Raw genomic sequence first — 7963 nt, 5'->3', positions numbered from 1 at the left:
TGCCATTTATTGGAACTGTTCTTAGTGCAGAAAAACTTTTGACTACAGCCACCTGTATACATAGTTCCCACACATGTGACCAGTATTGCGCAGTACCGGGCTTTCCGCCATATGTTTAGGAAGATGGCTTACAGATAGACTGCAGAGCTCAGTATATTGATACTTTTGACCGAGAGCAAGATATAGGCATAAAATTTCTGCGGTCGGAGTTGATCCGTATGAGGTGGAGAAAGAAACGATGTCAGACAAAACAGACAAGTTGTCACTGAGAAGTTATTTTGATATCGTTAATTATTTAGTGAACACGAGGAGTGCCTACAAAGGAGGAGCTTCGCAGCTTTAAATCCATGGATGCTTATAATCAATGATGGATTTGTGAAGGACGTCTGAATTTTTCATGTTAATAACAAAGTTCTGGTGACTGACAGAGTAAGTTGTTACAATAATATACACGTAGATGTCCCTCATAGCTTGCTACATGCTACATCAGCTAAGCTAATCTTTGCTACATTAAAGATCGCTGATATTTACTGTAGCACAAGCTAAAAACCGGATTCCAAAAAAGTTGAGACACTAAACAAATTGTGAATAAAAACTGAATGCAATGATGTGGAGATGGAAAATGTCAATATTTTATTTGTAATATAACATAGATGACAGATCAAAAGTTTAATCTGAGTAAATGTAACATTTTAAAGGAAAAATATGTTGATTCAAAATTTCACAGTGTCAACAAATCCCAAAAAAGTTGGGAAAAGTAGAAATAAGTGGCTGGAAAAAGGAAATTGCGAATATAACGACCAGCTGGAAGACCAATTAACACTAATTAGGTCAAGTGACAACATGATTGGGTATAAAAAGATCTTCTCAGAGTGTCAGTGTCTCTCAGAAGCCAAGATGGTAAGAGAATCACCAATTCCACCATTGTTGCGCAGAAAGATAGTGCAGCAATACCAGAATCATGTTACCCAGCGTAAAATAGCAAAGACTTTTAAGTTATCATCATCAACCGTGCATAACATCATCAAAAGATTCAGAGAATCTGGAACAATCGCTGTGCGTAAGGGTCAAGGCCGTAAAACTCTGCTGGATGCTCGTGATCTCTGGGCCCTTACGTCACTGCACCTCACTCAGGAATGCCACTGTCAAGGAAATAACAGAATGGACTCAGGAATACTTCCAGAAAGCATTTTCAGTGAACACAATCCACCTGCCATCCGCTGTTGCCAGCTGAAACTCTGCAGTGCAAAGAGGAAGCCATTTCTAAGCAAGCTCCACAAGTTCAGATGTTTGCACTGGGCCAGGGGTCATTTAAAATGGAGTGTGGCAAAATGGAAGACTGTTCTTTGGTCAGATGAGTCACAATTTGAAGTTCTTTATGGAACACTGGGACGCCATGTCATCCGGACCAGAGAGGACAAGGATAGCCCAAGTTGCTATCAATGCTCCGTTCAGAAGCCTGCATCACAGATGGTATGGGGTTGCATGAGCGCTTGTGGCATGGGCAGCTTGCATGTCTGGAAAGGCACCATTAATGCAGAGAACTATGTTCAGGTTCTAGAACAACATATGCTCCCATCTAGACATCATCTCTTTCAGGGAAGACCCTGCATTTTTCAACACGATAATGCCAGACCACATTCTGCAGCAATCACAACATCATGGCTACGTAGAAGAAGGATCTGGGTACTGAAATGGCCAGCCTGCAGTCCAGATCTTTCACCTAGGGCCACTGGCCGATAGTCATTCAGACCACTCACTGTAGAGCTTTTTTGGACTGGAGTGATGGTGGCAGTCTTCAGGCAGGTGGGAACTGTCTCCAGGGTAAGTGAGGTGTTAAAGATGTCTGCCTGCACCTCGCAGAGCTGAGATTTAGATTAGATTTTAGATACAAACGTCCCAGGGATGTTGGGGGCACAGTGTGGGAGGAGGTGGTGGAGATACTGCTCTTTTAGTTCTGGTATCTCCCCCGGCTGCAGTGAATTGGTCACGTGCATACACATGTGTTGAATACGTAGATGTTTAATAGTTTATTACATGTCATCACCTTCAGTTAGGGTATCGGGATGTCTTACTTAGAAAATAGTCCAGGAAATTGGTGCTCTCCCCTGCAGTCTGTGTCTAAGTTGAGAACACTGCGCACACCCACTGTGTTTCAGGCAACACGGCCCACCCTGCTCTACTCTTGACTGGGTCAAACTATGACTGGTTCTCTTTATTTGTTGAAAGCTACATCAGTTTAATCCCTGTATTATCATTAGACTCCATGCATTTAAAAAGACCACAACAAAACGCTCCCCCCCCCCCCCTTTCATTTTTACCAATTACGGAAATCCATTGCAGTGACTGAGAACTTTAATCTGCCTGTCTACCGGACAACCTCAAGGGTAGATCTGGTTGTCAAAGATGAAAATAGGTTGTCTTGGACAAAAGGAAACTACTTATGTTGACCCCTGCTCGCAATAACGGCTGTCTAATCAGCATCTTGATATGCTACACCTGTGATGTGGATGGATTATCTTGGCAACGGAGAAGTGCTCACTAACACAGATTTACACAAATTTGTGAACAATATTTGAGAGAAAAAGGCCTGTTGTGTGTAAAGAATAGGTCTTAGTTCATTGTTCAGCTCATGAAAAATGGAAGCAAAAACAAAAGTTTTGCGTTTATATTTTTGTTTAGTGTAATTTATTCCTATTTTATATATCAGTAGGTGTTTTAGTGAAAAACTTGATTTTTGTATGTGCTGTTCTTTACTTTGTTAATGATCTGTGTTGGATGTGGATTAGGAGGATCCATAAAAATGGTCCATCAGTATTATTAAAGTTGTCTGACTCTGACTGTAGTTTGTGTCAATATTTTCTGTGTGAGGTAGATGGAGAATCTAGGCTGGGCTCCAGTGAGGATGCTAAACTGGAAGAACTGGGTGCTGTCAGCAAAAGTCAAGACTGCAGAGCTTCATATCACCAGTTTAACAGTCACAGATCCACAGTCCAAGATGGTCAGAATAGTTTATACTTCTGTTTTTAATCAAATAAAAAGTTACACATATAAATACATATCTCAAGATGAAATTATATATATTTTTTTTATTTAAGGTGTAATGGTAAAAAAAAAAATGTATTTTTCTGTTACAGATTATTTGAACCTGTTCCCACCACAACAAAATCTGGTAAGATTTGACTACATTTATAACACAGTCTCATCTTACTGGAAACATTATTCAAGTTGAGTTGTGAGCAGAGCTGTGTATTGTTTGCAGAGGAGTATTAGTGGATCATCCAGGGGAGGTTTTCTGCTCGAGTCAGAGAGTGCATTCATGGGTAAGACCAACAGGACAAAACTTCAAAAAATATTTTCACCATCACTGAAATGATTACTGGTAATTCTGCTGAATTGCTGGCTTGTGCTAGTTTGACAAGATTATCTTCTACACAAAACAATCAACCATAACACTGAACTATTGAAACTCTTAACAGTTTGTTCTTTACTTTATTATCAAAATTGAGTGTTTTCTAACTTGTGTTCCAGAAGAATTCAAAATAATCCTGAATAATTGTTCAGACCCTTCTGATTTCATGTTGGTTTTTAGCTGAGTATTTTAGCATCCAGTCAATATCGAGAAAGCCAGAACTGATGGTTAAATGATTTATTGAAGCCGTAAGTGTCCAATGTAAGAACTAAATAAAAACAAATTGCAATTAAAGCTGTAAGCAGCATTGGAGGCCCTTGCAGCAAAGCGCCACTCCAGCCTTACGGCGACCACGGGAGCTCCAACTAGTCCACCCAGTTGCCATCGCGAACTCTCTTGTGCCAATTCCGCACACGTTCACCACGGGGTGCATTTCCCGAATCTTCCACATCACCTTCCGTCCATGTCAGTGCTTGTCCAACTTCAGGTCTTACAAGTATAAGCGAAATCCGACCTTCCAGACAGGAGTTATTGTGACTTACTGTTTTGTTGTGAATGTTTGACAAGCACTTCCTTTATGCTTTTCAACATGTCATGTGTGGTAATCAACAGTTAGCGAACAAAGTTTCAGTCTAATATCTTACACAGGGTGAAGCTGGAAGAGTCATCCAATAATCGACAGTTTTTTTCTCTGAGTAAGTGGAGCTTAAGTTAAGTCATGAATAAACAATACCAATGTGTCTACAAGTGCTCAATGATTAAGCATAAAAAGTCAGGTGCAGATCAGATGATGTATCACTAACATATAACTTTTGGAATAATGTAGGGGCACACTGGAGTTTAGTGTTAAACAACAACACCAATGTGTGTAAAAGTGCTCACTGATTTCATACAATAAATCTGGTACAGATTGGATGATGTATCACTAAAATATAACTGTTGGAATAATCTAGGGGGCGCACTGGAGTCATATGTTAAACCATAACATCAATGTGTCTAGACATGCTCACTGATCACGCACAATATATCTGGTTCAGATCAGATGATGTATCACTGAGATATAACTGTAGGAACAATATAGGGGGCACTGTGGAGGCTATTGGACACTTATCATTGATTCCTTTTCAAGGGGTGGATAATGATCGATCATACTGATTTTGGTGCACCTCGGTTCAAATCTATGGAGTTTATAGCCAAACATATTGCAACGACGTCACTTCTGAATTCGTCACGCCGCCACACCCACATCCTCATTTGAAAACTGTAATTTAAAGTAAGTCAGACCAACTTGTTATATGTCTTCTAACACAGGATCATCCTGATTAGGTCAAGGGTGTCAGAGAGGGAGCATTCCAAGTGAAAACAGTGACTTCCTGTTCTGAGAGGGCGGGACTTTGATGAGGTCAGAATATGCCACAGTGGATCGTCGGGCATCCAACAGGGATGAATCATGCCAAGTTTGGTGCATTTTGCTCTTTCACTGTGAAAGTTATAGCGTTTGTAAATTTATGGGGTGAAGAGCAACTTTGAGGCCTGGCCACGCCCCTTTAACTTAAACAAAACAGAAAGCTTTTGATAACTTTTACTCCCCAATGTGTTAAGGGCATATTAACCAAGTTTGAAGGCAGTCACTCAAAATCCCTAGGAAGAGTTCATGAAAATTCGCCATTAGAAACACCCAAAAATGACCTTTTGACCCAAAATGGCCGACTTCCTGTTCAGTTTGGACCAGGGCTCCAAGAGACTTTTTTATAGGTCCTGAGACGATACAGATGTTCACCGAGTTTCAGAATTATCGGTCCAAAAATGGCTTGGGGCTGAGGTTTTAAAATATTCTAGGGGACGCTGTGGAGGCTATTGGGCAATTATCATGTATTCCTGTTCAATGGGTGGATAATGATCAATCATACTTATTTTGCTGAACCTCGGTTGAAATCTGTGGAATTTAGAGGCAAACGTATGGCGATGGCGTTACGTCTTACTTCGCCATGTCGCAACACCCACATGCTCCACCCCAAACTGTCAGTGTTGGAAAGCAAGTTACACCAACATGTCTTCGATCACTGGACACACTATCATGCTGATCAGGTAACAGGGGTCAGATAGGGATAGTTCAACATACAACGTTACACTTCCTGTTGTCAGGGGGCGTGGCTTAAGTGATGTCATGATTTGACCATTCAGTCTTGCAGGGGACCGGATGTGGATCAATCACTGAAAGTTTGATGTCTCAGCCAGTTTTCTTGTAGGAGCTATTAGCGTTTCGTTTTTCATGGCGAGATGTCAAACTTTGAGGTCTGGCCCCGCCCCTTCAGTGTGCTTCGGTTTGCAGTGTTTTGATAACTTTTCGTCCCCCATGCCTTTGACCGAAATGGCCAAGTTTGTAACCGATTGAGCGAAATCCCTAGGAGGAGTTTGTTCAAATGCGAAGGCTGTAAACCGCCAAAAAGGTGTGAAAATTGTGACGACATTCCAAAATGGCCGGCTTACTGTTTATCGTACTACAATGGTGCCAGAGGGTTTTCTGTGCATCTTGGGGAATTGGACAAGCGTACCAAATTTCATGTTTCTACGACAAACTAAGGTTAATGCGGAGGGTATTTTGAAAATTTCTAGGTGGTGTTCTTGAGCCGTTTCTGTTGCGATTTTTGCCACGCCCTTAAAATACGTAATTTTTCACTAGTCCTGATGTGTCCGCCAAATTTGGTGACTTTTGGGATATGTTAAGGCCCCAAAAATTCCAATTCATTTGGGGGAAAAAATTGCAGCTCGTGCCTGAACAGAGCAATTACAATAGGCCTTTGCAGCGCTTAGCTGCTCGAGCGCTTAGCTGCTCGAGCCTAATACCAATAAACACTGTGAGCTTCACTACCTCCACATTTAAGCCAATTTTGTTTGTTTGTCCAAGGTTAGCTCAGCCTGGGTTACATTTCCTCATGGGTGGAGTGATCTTGCCATTCATTAAAATATTTGATAATGTTCTTATAGAAAAGAAATCCTGAATGTTGTTCATACTTTGTTAATGCTATGTTTGCCTCTTGACCCTGCAACTGGGTAAGGTTACAGTAGACCTAGCCCCACTACTGGAGTTTTAATTATGTATTTTAAGTTACTTTTTTTTTTTTTTTTTTTTTGAGCTCAGTTTAAGTGTAGAAACATTGTGAAGTGTTTCAATGAACTTATCGTCATCGCTCAATTTTTTTTAATTTTTTTTTTATTTTTTTTAAATTTTTTTTTTTTTTTTAAAGAGAGAAGAAAGAAGAATAATTAAATAATAAAAGAGAAATAGATAAAACGAGAGACCACCACGACAAAACAACATGCACAGCACAATGCCACCCACAATATCACCATGAAACATTCAACATTGCACAAGGAATCATCTAGCTTCCACCACTACCCAACCTAGCGTGCATCTGTCACAGCACCTGAATCCAAACACCCGCGCAAGCACGCCTGCCACCACCAGATTTCTCCAAAAGAATGCCCAATAGTGGACGCGGGGGCCCACAGACCCGTCCCCCAGGACACAATGGCAACATAGGGAGGACCGGAGCCACAGACACACAGCGGCCCACAGGCCCGGAGCCCCAGGAGTCTCCCAACAGGGAGAACCGCACCCCCCCAGAGAGGAGCAGAGGAAAGAACCGGGTGACCCCAGCCACCACAATGCAGAGCCTCCAGGAAGCTGCAGCGACGAGCCCACAGGTCCGGCCGGCGACCCATGCCCCCCCCCCCAAGTAGATCCGGCCATGGACACCGAGCCCCAAGCCCCGAGGCCATACCACCCCCCGGCAGAGCCCCGACAGAGCCAGGGCACCCAGGCCCCGCCAGGCAGCAACCAGGGCAGACCGACGTGGGCAGACCGACGTGCACCCCACCACCCAGCCCAGACACCGAGAGCCACCAATGCACCGGCGGCAAGGGGGTCCCCCGCCAAAGGGGGGCACGACCGGGGGGAGTGGGCCCCACACCAAATGTGGGGCCCAAATTGATCCAAGAGAGGGGTACCACCAAAAACCCAACCTGAGCAACCAACAGGCACACACAGATAGCATGCACCATCTACCTGACAGCGACCACAGGCCGGCCCCAGCCCAAAGGGCAGAGCAGCAGGGAGCCGCAGCTGAGGAGGGCCGGCCCCCACATCAAGAGCCCCGCACCATAGGCCCGGAGACGCCCCAGCACGCCACCTATGCACCCCCCCACACACACAGCACCCCCACCGCAAATGCCACACAGGAAGACCAGCCAGTGCCCCGATGAGGCGAAGCCACGCCCCCAACCGCCGCCCTACACCACCAATGACCACACGTTCACTACCATAGCCGACCCCCCGCCAAAAGCCGGCAGCCACCCCGGTCAAAGTGCCGGCCATCGCAACCAGGAACCTAGATTAAAAGAATCGGAACAGCCCAGGAGGAACCGAAGCACCGGCCCCATCACTGACCGCCCCCAAGGCCCAAAGCCCACCCACAGCCCAGACCCCAACAATGTGCCCCCCTCCCCCTCCATCCCAGACCCCTAGTGTCACACGGAGAAAGGAGGTGG

The sequence above is a fragment of the Nematolebias whitei genome, chromosome 4, assembly GCF_014905685.2.
Source record: "Nematolebias whitei isolate Nwh7 chromosome 4, NemWhi1, whole genome shotgun sequence".
Classification (NCBI taxonomy): domain Eukaryota; kingdom Metazoa; phylum Chordata; class Actinopteri; order Cyprinodontiformes; family Rivulidae; genus Nematolebias; species Nematolebias whitei.
This window is presented reverse-complemented; position numbering follows the sequence as displayed.